This window comes from Psammomys obesus, unplaced genomic scaffold (assembly GCF_907164565.1).
Source record: "Psammomys obesus unplaced genomic scaffold, mPsaObe1.curated_primary_1811, whole genome shotgun sequence".
Lineage (NCBI taxonomy): Eukaryota > Metazoa > Chordata > Mammalia > Rodentia > Muridae > Psammomys > Psammomys obesus.
The window spans coordinates 5131477-5146991 of NW_026593286.1; the positions used below are offsets into that span (position 1 = coordinate 5131477).

The window sequence follows — 15515 nt, forward strand, 5'->3', positions numbered from 1 at the left end:
GCCATGGACAGAAACACTCATGGGCTCTACAGGATCATTTATTGGACCAACAGGACCACAGTTTGGCGCTCAGGGTTGCGCTGTGGTGTTTGCAGGTGATTTAGAAAGACACTGCCTCACGCAGTTCTGAAGACTAGAAGTCCAGAGTCACTGCAGACAAGGCCGTGCTTGCACTGAAACCTTAGAAACAATCCTACCTTCCTTCTCTTGACTTTGATGTTCGTAGCCTTGGTCCTCGGCATGCTAAGCTATCAGATGTGTAACTCTTATCTCTGCCTCTGCTGTCACACTGATTCACCCCGTGTGTCTGTCCTCACAGACCATCTTATATGACAACAGCCCTATAGAATTGGGGGCTTGTTCTGTACCAAGTGTGAGGTATTGTCAATTAACTGAGAACAATAATAGTGACCCTACTTTGAAACAGAAGAACTTGGGGGTTAGAATCTTGCATGTCTTTTGCGAGGGAGTAGTAAAACAGAAAATAAAAATCTAGATCTATAACACAAATAAAAAATGCTTTAACTATGTAAATGTGGGTATGTTTATGTGAGTGTGTGCTGTGTGTGTATAGGTGCCCGAGGAAGCCAGAAGGGGTATCAGATCCTCTGGAGTGGAGTCCAAGTTGATTGGGAGCCGCCTGACATCCTCTGAACTAAACTCCTACCTACCCTTTTCAAGAGCGGCGCTCAATCTTAACTGCTTAAGCGCTCCTCCAGCCCAGGCTTTATTACAGTTTTGTCTTTTGTCATAAGGTTTGCAAGGGAAGTTTCCAGGTTTGTGTGCAGCCAGACAACCTTGTGACGTTTCTGGTTGGCATGGTTATTGTTCAGTGGCGAAGCGAGGGGAGTTGCTGAGCATGAGAGAGATGACATTTGTCTCTATTGCCAATGTGATAATAGAAGAGCAGGGGATTTTATGGGTGTGAGAGCTGACAAGGAGTCTAGGAGGAAATATAACGCTTCTGCGGTTTCCAGATAAGTATTTTAATGATGCTAATGGGACCTTATTCTTAGATTTTCTCCGTGGTAACATGCCTTTAACACAGAGGCCACCCAACCTGTGCTGGTGAACTGACTGCAGAACAAGATTGGGTGCAGAACAACTCAGGCAAGAAGTACACTGGAGGGAATGAGAGGCTTTGGCCTTCAGATCCATGTAAGCAGAGCCTGGGCACCTACCATTGTTCTTTTCAAGGACATTTCTAGGTGCTAAAATAAATTCTCTGGAGCCCGGTGCAGAGGGACAAGCCTGTGATCCCAGCATCTGGGGTGGGGGAGGGGCAGAGGCAGGCTGATCATTGTGAGTTTGAGGCCATCCAGGTCTACAAACAGTCCAGGACAGCCACGACTCAGAGAAACCCTGTCTTGAAAAATCAAAAACAAAACAAAACCCCAAAACAGATAAGTTCTCTGGCTTGTGATCTAGTACCATGTGACTTTATATACTACCCAGAAAAAGAAAATAACAATAAAATTACTATGTTAATGATGGTTCTAATCTACTTTTACTGTGAACTTGGTAAAGCCTAGAGGAATGGTTGTTTCTCAACCTGTGGGTCATGACTCCTTTGGGATTAAATGACTCTATCACTGGGGTCACCTAAGACCACTGAAAAAACACAAATATTTACATTACAATTAAAATAGTCACAAAATTACAGTTATGAAGTAGCAACAAAAATAATGTTATGGTTTTGGGTCACCACAATTTGAGGAACTATATTCAAAGGTCACAGCATTGGGAAGGTGAGAACCACTGGCTTAGAGTCACCTCAGGAAGGAGTGCCCAGATCACACTGGCCTGTAGGAATGTCTGTGAGGGATTGTCTTGATTGTTAAGTGATGTAGGAGGGTCCAGCCCACTGTGTGGACACCATTCCCTGGTCAGGTAGTCTTGAGTTACCTAAGAAAGCTAACTGACTGTGAATGAGCCTATGTGTGAGCAAGTGAGCAACATTCCTTCAGGGTTTCTGCTTGGGTTCTTGTCATGACTTCCTATGAGGTCATGATGGCCTATGACCTGGAAGAGTAAGCCACATCACTTTCTTCCTCACCTAATTTTGATCAGTGTTTTTATTAGAATATTGGAGATGAAACTAGAACATAGGGGGAGAAATCAGACAGAGGGATATTATAAGCCACAAAAAGGAGAAATAGAAACAGAAAGTGGGTTAGCGTATCTAAAAATGGTCTGGGTCTACATCAGAGGTCTATAGCATCCCCCTGCTTCTTTGGTTCTTTCTCTCAGGAAGAGGAAGAAGAAGATAGAGCAGGAGGGGATGTGGGTAAGGGTTCCTCGTGAACCAAAAGTCCTTCCTAAGCATGTCACAACCATGAGAAGAAACATTTTGTTGAAAAATAAACAACTCACTGGAAACCAGGAATGGCTCACTCTGACTATTAGTGTCAACCTTCGAATATTACTAACCAAGCAAGCAGCTTGCGGTTCCTTAAGCATCAAAAGAGAAGTCATAAGATGTGGTCACTCACACAAATACTGCTGTCTTAAGGTTTTATTGCTGTGAAAGACACCATGACCACGGCAACTCTTATAGAGGAAATCATTTAATTGGAGCTGGCTTACAGTTCAGAGGTTTAGTCCATTATCATGACAGCAGCAAGCATAGTGGCATACAGGCAGACATGGTGCAGGAGAGGTAGCTGAGAGTTCTACATCTTGTATGTGTGTGTGTGCATGTAAGCATACATAAACATACATGTTTTGTGCATGTATGTTTGCATTCCTCTTATTCAACGAGGGCATTATTACACAGTTGTTGGTCAAAGCAACAGCGATTCTCCACGGTCACTATACTAATTATTTCTTACTAAACTAAGCATTTAAAGTCATAGTTTCATAGTTTCTGTAACAAACAAAAGTCATGTGTGTGCGTGCGCACACATGTACATATGGGGAGATCAGAGGTCTCATTGGGTGTCTTTCTCTAACATTTCCCACCTCACCTTATCCTTTGAGACAGGAACTCTTGCTGAAACAGGAGCTCACTGATTGGCTAGGCTGGCTAGCCAATGAGTTATAGGGATCTTATTACTCCTTGTTGGAATTACAGACACGAGTGTCACTGTGCCACCCCTGGCTTTTTATTATCCATAGGTGCTGGGATCCAAACTCAGGACCCCATGCTTGGGTGGAAAGCACTTCGAACATCAAGACATCTTTCTAACCCATCACTCAAAAAAACATTTATGCAAATGAGAAAACTCAAAAAAAAAAAGAAAAAAGTCTCCGAAACAATTGCATGTGTTTCACGCAATCATGGCCACGTGGCTGAGACACAGCGGACTGTGCTTAACCCTCCATCATTGCCCACAACATGCCAGCAAGCTTGAGTGACCCTCATAAATATTCACAAGAAAATATAATTAGATGCCAGCCAAGCGCACACTGAGGCCCAGGTCCTCAGGCTCTAGACGGATGGTTTTCCTGGGTCTTTCTGGCTGATTTCTTCAAGCCCAGATAGACTCTCAGAATGGCCAGCAGAGGTCCATGAACTTTACCACAGAGGTTCTCAACCTCCCTGGTAACTTTGATACAGTCCCTCACGTTGTGGTGACCCCAACCTCTTTTTTTTTTTTTTTTTTTTTTTTTTTTTTTTTTTTTGCTGTTGCTACTTCACAACTGTAATTTTCCTACGGTTACGAATAGCAATGTAAATATCCGATGTGCGACCTCTGTGAGAGGGTTGCTTGACCCCCGGGGGTCATGACCCACAGGTTGAGAAGTACTGCTTTACCAGCTTGTTGCCGGCTGAGGGTGAAGCCGCCATAGCACCCCGTCTTAAGTGTTCAGGGGCGGTTTTCTGTTTTTCAGTATTTGCCTTTAGAGCTCAGGTCGCTAAAGGAAAATCACAAAGACGCCCATTTTTAAGCCACAGTTGGCACCCGAACCAAATGTGACAGATGTGAGCTCATGATGACTAATCTACACAGGAAGGGTAACCCAGACGGCCTAAGTACCAGGCTGCGCCTGGCATACAGAAGGCCCGTTTTTACACTCACAGGGAAGGCACTTGTCATCACTGTTGCATGAATGAGTCACACAGCTATTATGTCTTGTACCGACTAGTATAAAATAATATTTACAGAAATTACAGTCTTTTGAGTGCTAGTCTTCCTGCAAGAGAGGTGTGCGCTGTGCCCAGGTGAAGGGTGTGGCCTTTGTTCCAGGAATTCCACTCTTACAGCAGACTCTCAAAATGAGTGTTCAAGTGTATTTAATTCATATTTATCGGAGACCCATTTGCAAACATTAAATAGTTTATGAAGAGAAGGCTGCTGACTTCCTTATACCACAGAGCGATACACCGCTGTGAGGGAAAAATGGTTACGATGTAATTAGAGTTATTAGCTTCCTGTTGTGACAAATCACCCTGACCTGAGTGGCATGAAACAGTCGGAATGGATCTGAGGGTGTGGCTTGCTGTAGAACTGTGCTTAGAGGTAGCATCAGCCCCTACACTTTGCCCACAGAATCACACATACACACACACACACACACACACACACACACACACACACACACTTTCCAGTTTAACCAAGGCCTACTTAACAGAAGCCACTGGATGCACCAAGCCCTCCTCTTCCTTGCCCACAAAACTAGGGCTGAGGCAGCAAATCCTGTCCCACAGGCCCCAGGGCGTCCAGGGAGCAGCCCTGGGGCTTCAGCCTTATGTTTCTGTCCCCATTTTCCAGGTGACTCACAGGGCCATTACCTCCACAGCAGCTTGTTCGGAGACAAGCAAGGCTCAGGTTTCCTACCTGTCTTAGTTTTGTTTGCCCATCAGAGACGTGACTATTTGGCCTTTGGGGTGCCAGTTCTTTGTTGGATAGGAGCCAAGGGAGTGTCTGTTTGGATATCAAAAGAAAGAATGCCAGGGTCATGGGCAGAGGAAAAAAAAAAAAAAACCTGAGGTCTCCTGACTCTGTGTCTAATGTTAGAGGCTGAAAACCACAGGCCTTCCCACTAGAAAAAAGCAGACAAAGCTACAAGGTTTAAAGGGGTCCTTTGGAACCCAAGCCCCACCCCTCCTGCACAATGCCCCTATGGTGATCTCAGGGGGCCACTGCAGCTGTGTTGGCCTAGGAACACCGCCAGTGCACATTCCTTAGAGGGCTGTGTAGGCTGCCAGGTGGGCCTGCAAGGGCTTTGAAGAAGTGGGCATAGGAGCACCTGGTGGCCAGAGAGGCCCATCCAGCCCCCACAGAGGCTCTGGTCTCCTCTTCTTCACATCTATCGGAGGATAGCAATTCACTGCTCGTTATCATTGTTATTTTTTTAATATTTAGTTTTGGCCTTAATTATTTGTATTTTTCTGTGGGTCTGTCTGTACACATTGGAGTTCAGTAGCTGCAGAGGCCAACAGAGGCTGGCAGGCCCTCCAGAGCTGGAGATAAAGGCCATTGTGAGCCGTCTGACAGAGGTCCTGGGAACCAGACACTGCCCGAGTGGCATATGCTCTGAACCACTACACTGTGGGTCCTACCCGCCCTCCCCGCATTTTGAGAAAAAAGGAAGACATAATATAGATACCTAAGGCACTGTCCCTCTTACTGAAGTGAAGGACAAGTGCATCTCTGAGGCATCTTCATTGGTAATGCTTGCTGACCTGTATGATCATTTTAATAATGAAATGATATGGCTGGGCGTATAGATCAGCGGCTGGAGCGATTGTCCATTGTGGTGGTTTAAATGAGAATGCTTCTCATCAGCTCATATGGTCAATGTTTGGTCCACAGCTGTGGGTTCTTTGGGAAGGGTTAGGAGGCTTGGCTTGTGGAGGTGGTGTGTTGCTAGAGATACTCTTTGCGCTTTCAAAAGACCATGCCAGGCCCAGTCTCTGTGCCCTCTGGTCTTGTGGATGAAGATCTAAGCTCTTAGCCACTGCTTTAACATCATGCCAGCCTGCCTGCTGGCATGCTCCCTGCCTTGGTGCTCACATACTCACCCTCTGAAACTGTAAGCAAGCCCTCAATTAAACATTTTCTTTTCTAAATTGTCTTGGTCATGATGTCTCTTCACAGCAATAGAAAAGTGACTAAGACACCCAGCACATGAGATTTCTTAGCACTGCACAAACCAGGCCTAGTGGGCATGCTTGGAATTGCAGCATTCAGAAGTTAGAGGTGAGGGGCCCAGGAATTCAAGACCATCCTGGGGTACATAGTGAGTCAGAGGCGAGCCTAGGCAACATGAAGCCCTGTTTCAGAGAAGTGGGGGGGGCGGGAAGAGTGGACTGCCTGTAAAATGCTCATGTGGCCAGAAGCTTTTAATACCCCGAACCCTCCAGGTGGGTTCACTGACGCTGTTGAGAGCTAAGTAACTCCCTCCCAACACTCAGAGATGTGCCCATTCTCAGTTCCAACACTGCAGACACATCACTGCATCCATTCTTCAGGGCTGCCTTAACACAGCACTACAGACTGTGTGGCCCAAACAGTAGCAACCCATTTTATTACAGAGCCCAAGACAGATATCCGGGGCCAGGGTGTTGGCAGGTTGGGATTTTTTCCTAGAGCTTCTTCTCAGTTACAGGCAGCTAACCTTTCCTTGTGTCTCCACAAGGTCCTCTGTGCGTGCCTGTGCCTTAATCCCCTTTTCTCAAAAGGACACTGGTCCCTCCGCACCAGGGCCCACCTGCACAATGTCATTTTTGTCTTCACTGCTCCTTCAAAGTTCAGCTGTAGTCTGAGAAACTGAGATTTCCATGTAGGAGTTTTAGGAGACACACAATCCAGTCCGTGATAGTTGTCTTATAAAATAAACAAGGTTGGCAGGTGTCACTAAAGATCTCCTGGTGGAATTACTCTGAATTTTCCAGGGGGCCTGAAGGAGGAAGAGGAGGAGATGGCTCATGAGAGGGAGGAGGCTGAGGGGGACAGGCAGAAGTGAAGGCTGGTGTTGTGTAGGTGCAGAAGGGCCTTGGCCTCCTGAACAAAGGTGCCTTGGAGACACTGGAAAGGGAAAGCTTTTGAGTGTCCCTTGGGACATTCCTCATAGAAACCATCCTGCCAGAAGGCTTGGATGGCTCAACTGATAAAGCTCCTGACCCTGAATCTTAGAAACCGTCCTGCCAGCCCTGAGATTTTTCACACGAGTTCCATTTCACACCTCTAGTACACAGAAGTGTAAAGGGATACGCTTGTGCTATCTCAACACACTATTCGCATTATTTAGCATCAACATAAAACTGATACAATTATAAGTACACAAAGCCCTTGGTTGTGTCATGCCACCTACCACACTGGCTGAGAAAATTTAGGGCTCTTGCCACCAAACCTGACAGCCTGAGTTTGATTTCTGGAGCCACATGGTGGGATAGTACCAACTCTTACAAAAGTCGGCTCTGCTCTGGTGAGCACATTATGTGCTACCCATTGTCTGTAACTCCAGGTGGAGGGATCTGCCGCCCTCTGCTGGCTTCCATGGGCACCTACACACATGTGGCATACACAGATATAAATAAAAACAAATGGAAATATTTTCAAAAACACCATTCTTCTTATTATTTATTGAACGTGCCATTATGCTTTGAATCAACTGAGAATGAGAAAAATGTAAGTTTTTATCTGAGGAAAAGTCAAATACAGTTCTTACATCTGTTTTTCTCCCACCGTGAGCTGATCCCATTGCTCTGGGCCTCTGTGAGGCAACATGTCATGGCTAGAACCCATGGCAGAGCAAAGCCGCTGGCTTCTTGGCTGGGAGACAAGAGAGGAAGTGTCTGCAGTCCCACACACCACTTGGCTTCCTTCTAATGAGCTAAGCTCTCCCACAAGGCTCCACTTTTCAACCCCCCCAACTCCCAATAGTGCCGCAGACTGGGATCCAACATGTCATGATAGCGTTTGCAGGTGTGTGCGTGGTGCACATCCCAGACCTGAGCTCTGGAGACAGCCGTTCCCTGGATCTGACTATCGCAGGCGTCCCTGGGTTGGGTTTCGGTATTCATCCTTCCTGACCCTGTGGCTTGGTGTTTGCCATTATCTTGAGATGAATGAATGAATGTTCATTCAGTCTTGCTTCAAATGTTGCTTTAGTCTCTCTCTCTCTCTTTTTCCTTCTAGCTTTCTCTACACATGCAGGTTGCCCCGTTTTATAGTTGTTCTGTGGTTCTCAGGTCTCTGCTTTTTTCTTTGTTCCTTGATTTAGAAACATCTATTCCTTCATCCTGGGCTCAGGGTAAAGATCCTTCAGTGGAGAGCCCCTTCAAACACATTCTTCATTCCAGTTGCAGTGTTTTGGACTTCTAATGCTTCTTTTTATTTTTTTTCCCCTGAGAGTTTCCATCTCTCTGGTTACATCATCCATCTGGTCTTGCACATTGTCTACTTCTTCTACTAAAGGCTTTGGTATACTAATAATGTGCCTAGTTTTTAAATTCATGGCTGCTGTAGTTTGAACGCCCCATCCAATCTCAGGTCAAAATGTAATTGTCATTTTGATGGAGTCAAAATGATCAGGTCATGGGAACACTTCACTCATGAGTTGAATAAGACCACAGGAATGGGAACAAAGCACTCAGTATAGGGGTCAGTTGTTACAAGCTCTTTCTCTCTTCTGTGTGCATCCTTGCTGTGAGATGCAATCTATCATGTTATAATGCAGTCAGAGGACCCTCGCCAGAGACAGCCATATAATCTTAGACTGTCTAGCTTTCAGAAACACAACCCAGAGCAAATTCTATCACTTGTGCTTTATCTAGCAGTCTGGGACATTCTGTTAGGTAAATAGAAAACTAATACATTCAGACATGAATGCAACAATTCATACATTCCTGCCATATTTGACTGAGGCTCCGTGCTTGGTCTCTTCAAACCCTGTGTGTGTGTGTGTGTGCACATGCGTGTGCGTGTGTCTCTGCGTATAACTGTGTGTATGTATTCATGTGTGCCTGCATTTGTGTGCCTGTGTGTGTGTGCTGTGTGTGGACACAGCTGTTTATGCATGTGTGGTGTGTGTGCCTGTGTGTGCATGTATGTGTTGTGAATTTGTCTGTCTCTGTATCTCTCTCCGTCTGCTTCCCTCTGTGCATCTTTCTGTAGAGCGAGACATGAGAACTGGTAGACGTGTGTTCACTATGTGTATCTTGTAGGGTGTCTACAGGGATTGTATTTAAGGAGTGTCTGTGCCTCTGATAGATCCCCATGGAGCGTTTGACTCTCAACTATTCAAGCCTCTAGAAATTTGCTAATTATATTTCAGATATCTCTGCCTTAAAATGGCTTCCCCCTGGATTCCCACCTGGTTAAGTTGGGGTTCCCTGTATCTGTCTCTCTCTAATTTGCTCACTTGCCCCAGGTCCTCCTCTGACACAAGTCTAAAGGGTGATATGAGTCTGAGATCTGTATAACTTCTCATTGCTTTTTAAGGACAGGGTAAGGACTTTCTAAGACCCTTACAAGCTGGACCAGAAAAATGAAAACTCCTTTTAAACAAGGCATTTCCTCCTGGCCAGCAGAGACCTGTCAGCAAGCAAACTGCTAGTTGGTTCGAGGACACATCGTCTGTGTTGGCCATATGCTGTGAGTGTGGTCTGACCTGTGTGTGTCCATAACCTGATCATGGACTCCATCAAAATGACAATTACATCTTGACCTGAGTTTGGGTGAGGCATCCAAACTACAACAATCGTGAATTTAAAAGCTGGGCATATTTCAATGTTATTTTAGACATGAGTGAGAGCATGAGGTAGACCAGTATACAAACAGAACAGCGAGGAGAAAGCCTGACTTATTGAACACTGACTTGAGAGAGAGCAGAAGTAACTATCCTATGCTTTGCAGGATTTGACTCACTAGAGAGCAGCACTACCAAGGAGCAAAACACGGAAGCCCAAACAGACACCAGGACCCCACACCACATCCCATGCCGTGACGGCATGTGCATAGGACAGAGAAAAACAAACCTCAGCCAGGTCAAGGGAAGCCAACCATTAGGCGCACACTCAAGGGAGGTGTGGAAGATGCCTGATGTGGAGGGTAGAGGTGAGAGTGGGTCCGGGAGAAGGGACTAGCACAGGTGTGGATCTGTGTTGAACGTGCAACTCAGGTATGTGCATTTGAGAAATCTGGGGCTCCCAGGACGGTGGCATCTCTCACTGTCCCACTATTGGGTGCAGATTACAGGCAAATAAGCCAGGAGCTGCTGGCTTGGGTGGCTTCTCTTACTTTGTGTTGTGACATTTGCAGGAGGACAGGGGGACCCATTCCTCCTTTGCAGAGTGAGCTGAAGGGCGGAATCAAGACTGTAGCCATTGTGAATCCAGAAATGCAACTGACTTATTCTTCCTGTTGTGGGCATGAGACAGCAAGCGACAGCGACTGGGGCAGAGGAGGCTGGTGACACTGCGGTTCAGTGTTCCTGGGTCTGATTAGTCTAACGCTGTTCTTTGTTAGTTTTGGTTTGGTTTTCAGTTCTGTCTTATTCTTAAATTATGTGTTTCTGTTTTGCCCATATGTATGGCTGAGCACCACATGTGCCATGTGCCACGGAGGCCAGAAGAGGGCATCGGATGCAGTGGAACTAGAGTTACAGAAGGTTGTGAACTACCAGCAGGTGCTGGGAATTGAACCTGAGTCTTCTGGAAGAGAGCCAGTGTTCTTAGCCACTGAGCCATATCTCTAGCCTCATGATTGTCTGTTTTGAAATGAATGTTTATGGTCCTCCCTTGCTCAGATTTATTCCTCAGTTCCTCATAGGATGGTATTTGGAAGGTGAGCTTAAATGAGGTCATGAGGGCCAGACTGGTGTCCTTATAAGGAGAAGTGGAACCAGGGCTTGCTCCCCACCGTGTAGGAACACTGGCAAGCCCTGAACAGAGCATGCACCAGGAACCAAACTGATGGCACCAGGATCTTGGATTTTCTCAAATACAGACATAAAAAAATAAATTTCTGTTGCTTAAGGCACTCAATCTGTGATATCTGATTATAGACAGACTAAGGTATTTCTGATTCTCCCCTATTCCTAAGTCCTTCTGTAAGCTCCTGGGATGCACTTCAACAAGAGATCATGTATTACTTGGACTGGTGGCTGCAGCTGTTACCATAGTAACCACAGCTGGGTCCCTGGACCACACTGCATCTCTTGCAGGCTGTGCTTAGACTTCAAAGGTCAGTGGGCTCTGCTCAATGTCTAGAAATTCCACGTCTTCACTCAAATTCTCCTCCCTTTTCTCAAGCACCTAATGTAGCAGGCATGGTGGGGAAAACAGAGGAAGAAGGAAAGGGAAGAGGAGAGGAGAAGAGAGGAGGGAGGACAGAAGTAGTCTTGAAAACTTAGAATCAATCAACCTGGTCAGATTTTACTCTAGCTTCGCCTTGAAGGGCTAGACTAGAACTGGGCCCTCTGTGGTAAGGAACACTCCACAGAGTAATTCTCACCTTAAGACATTCACATTTCTCTTACATGCATTCTCTACAGCTATCACCAGCCCAAAGCCACTAGAAAAAAAATGACACCCCTTATTTTAAGATGTGCACAGATTATTCTCGTGATCAGAATTTCATCTTTTATTGCAAATCTGGACAGAAAAACAACACAGAACAGAAAGTCTGAGAATGTTCTCTTCAAATTTAAAAAAGACCTTGATTTATAGCCCTCAAAAGGATGGGAACCAAACAGCCAGCTCTTTCACACAGGAGGAATTCAGGTGACAGAGGGACAATATGGGGCATGACATCTTGTCATCAGGCCAGGCCATGTTGAGACGCTCCAAGGATGGAACACAAGGAAGCCATTTAACATTTGAACTCTGGGCGACTATTAATTACCAGATGTGAAATGACAAGAGAGTAAACACTACCTACAAAGCTGCCTGCACATTCCCAGGACCTCCAAAGAATGCTGTAGTACCACGCCTGCTGTGATTTAAAAAAAGAAAAAAGAAAAAAAGTAACTTCTGGAAGGTGACACCCCTCACACCTGCCTCTGGAGAGAAGCCAGAATTCTTCTGCTGAAAGCCTTCTGGTGGCACAATGATATTTTTGTGGAGAGGGTTGCCACTGTTTGTCTTGCACTGTGGTATCAAGTAAGGTCAGAGCCAAGAGAGAAAAGTCCTAGCACTGACCACATTCCTCAACCTTACCCCTGAGAACAGTTAAGAGCCTGGCTTGCTTAATCAAAGCTGCCTCATGTTGTTCTGGTCTGAAGGGGAACAATCACGTTAGCTCTTAGAAACGGCCTCGGCTGAGGGTTGGGAATCTGTGAATTTCACTAGCTCAGGTCATCTCTCTGATGTCTCCATGGTTGGCAGTGGCTGGTGAACCCATTCTCTCCACCAACCATGTTGATAGTTTAGCTTGCCAGGGAATGCTTGCCCAAAAAAAAAAAAAAAAAAAAATCTACTGCTTAAGAAGGCCTGGGCTACACTGCTGTGCGTTTAGGCATGCTCAGTAGGAGTGTTGGCTCTCACTCTGCCAAGGCAGACTCACAGAGTCCAATAGTTCACTCCCACTCCCTGCTTTCTCCAGTACCAATAACAATTCCTGAGCAAGAACCAGCCATTTCGTATTCCAACCAAGGACTATTCATGGAGATAACCTAGAACCCCTGCACAGATGTAGCCCATGGCAGTTTAGTGTCCAAGTGGCTTACATAGTGATGGGAAGAGGGACTGCCTCTGACATAAACTGATTGGCCTGCTTTTTGATCACCTCCCCCTGAAGGGGGAGCAGCCTTACCAGGCCACAGAAGAAGACAATGCAGCCACTCCTGATGAGATCTGATAGACTAAGATCAGAAGGAAGGAGAGGAGGACCTCCCCTATCAGTGGACGTGGGGAGGAGCATGCATGAAGAAAGGGGAGGTAGGGTGGGATCAGAAGGGGAGGAGAGAGGGGCTTATGAGGGGATACAAAATGAATAAAGTGTAATTAATAATAATAATAAAAAAAGAAGAAAAAAGAACCAGCCATTTCACACCTATGTGTGTCTACTGCTGTCTTCTCCAGAGAAATATGTGTAGTGAATTCAAAGATCAGGATTAATAACTAAATTATGTATAGTTTTTAGCCTAGTTTGACCATAAAGGGAATCACAGCTGCCTTGAACAGATGTTTACGGATAAGGTCTTTGGTGGGTCCAGAGTGTGGGAGTTTACTGAGGCAGAGAGAGTGACTTGATCAACTGCAAAGGCAGAAGAGAGTCTATGATTTATGAACGTTGGGGTAAATATTCTAAGTGAAGCAGGAACACGCTTCTAAAAACTTCTCATCTACACAGATAAATATAGCTCTCTCCTTCACCAGAGAAGCTTATTATAGCAGGTGAGACCATCACAGAAAGCCACAAATGATCAAACTGCCAAGAACGACAGACTGTGGTGTGCCCAATCCCCATCCATACATCTACAACCCCACACCTAAGGCTTGGGAAACACTGTGAAGGAACGTGGGGCATTTGAAAGAGCCAAGAATCCGCAGCCAGGAAATCTTAGCAATATAGTCACCTGAACAATGACAACAGCAGTCGACATGTCAAAGTGGATGGGGCACCCCACAGATGAAGAACTATGGGCAGTCGGCGGTTGCCAAGAGCGACAGGCAGAGAGAGACCCAGGGGAATGAGCCCTCTGATACACTGGCCAGTATCAGTTTACCATCCTTAGACACATACTCATCGGAGCAACACTAAAAACTTATATTACAATAACAATTAAAGAAAAAGAGGTCATGAACTTGAGAGGGAGTAGAAAGGTCATGGGAAAAATTGAAAGGGGAATAATATAAATGTATGAAAATTTCCTCAAAAAATTAATTAAAAAATGGGTAAGTTCAGTCTTCCTTACTGGGAAGATGATGAAATTTAAAAACCAAACAACAAAGCAAAACAAATATATGACCAACTAATAGAGGTGTTCCAAAAATGCAGAGGTGTGAAACCCTTTTCCAGAAAGTAATCTCCTTTTGGTTGGTCCAAGCCTTTTCCCTTTTCCAGTATGAGATTCCTAGAAGCAACTCCATTTCCTTGGAGGACCCTGCTCCACAGCTTGTTAGCCAAAGGGTGGGACACAGAGGTCTCTTTATAATATCTTCATCCCTTCCAGACCAGTTCCATCCCCCAACACCTTGTTTTAATTTTTCACTCTTGAAGGATAATATGTCTATACCTGATAGACCATGGACACAACACAAGAAGGGGCCAAGTTTAAAGCACACTCAGGCAGCTGTGTGTAAGAACCATTTCTTTAGAACGCCTTGACTTTCAGTTGTTTCCAGAAGGCTGGCACAAGCAACTCCATTTTTATTTGAGACTAGGTCTCACCATAAAGCCTATGATTCCCAAACTTATGATTCTCCTACTTCAGCTTCTCAACGATCACTAGCAAGTGCTGCTGTGCCCAGCATGCTAAGCTGTTAGTGGTAGAATGGATGCTATCTCATGTGCCCGTGCTTGTGCATGTGCTCATGCATATACAGACACAGACAGACATATAGATACACACACACACACACACATACACACATGGCCCACACCAAACCACAAATGGTATCCAAAACAGGAGGCTTTGGGAATAATGCTCTATTCCCTTGGAGGGTTCTTGGGAATACCTCCTTTGAAAGATATTTCATTCTGCAGCTGATTTATTAGACTAAGAAATCCAAAGGAAAAGCAACAGTATGTGTGTGTGTGTGTGTGTGTGTGTGTGTGTGTGTGTGATGGGGGAAGGGCTCCTGTCCCTACAGTGGGTAACCACAATGTGTCTTACTCTTTAGCCACTGGACAATTTTTTTTTATTAATGCACAGAAGGCAGAGGAAGATGGCAGGTGTCCTGCTCCCCCACTCTCTGCCTTACTTCCTTGAGACAGCATCTCTCAGTAAACCCAAAGCTCTCCATTTTAGCTAGTGTGGCTGGCCAATGAGTGCTAAGGGTGTGCCTGTCCCTGTTCATCAACAGAGATTACAGGCATGTGTGGCCATTACCTAACCTTGTTAGTTTGTCTGTGTTTTAATGGGATCTGGAGATTCAAACTTTATGCCTTATGATTAGGCACAGAGCACTCTCACCCACTGAGTCGTGTCCCCTGGCCTCTAGAGTTTATTCTTGGAACAGTTCTAAGTGTACAGAAACACAGGACACAAAGTGCAAAGTAACCTGTTCTCCCACCAAAGGACTTTCTCTGTTATTAACACTTGTATTATTATCAGCATTTGTTCCACCTGATGACCCAGGCTGTTGTGTAACTGTCAATTACATCCCACTGCATGGGTGTTCACGGCCTCATCCGCTCTCTGGGGTTTAAAGAGCAAATGGTGTCATATACCTTGTCTGTAACATGTGGGATATTTTTCCTGTCCTAAAACTCACCACAGTGACTTGAAAGGAAAGACAACAGGTTGCTTGAGCCTGCTTGCTTTTAATAGCAAGGCATTTTCACCTATGGGAGATAGGCTGAAAACACTCAACATCCTCCTCATGACATTAGTTTCTCATCTTAGATTGGGTAGTTAATGATACTCTTTTCCAAACCAGACAATGATGGAGTCTTACA

General features: G+C 45.3%; 1 pseudogene; it reads right to left on the reverse strand.

Moving 5' to 3' along the window:
- The window catches only part of LOC129683637 (transcription factor BTF3-like), a 122414-nt pseudogene extending 122172 nt beyond the window's left edge, over nucleotides 1–242 (reverse strand).
- Between the last annotated feature and the right edge of the window lie 15273 nt (nucleotides 243–15515).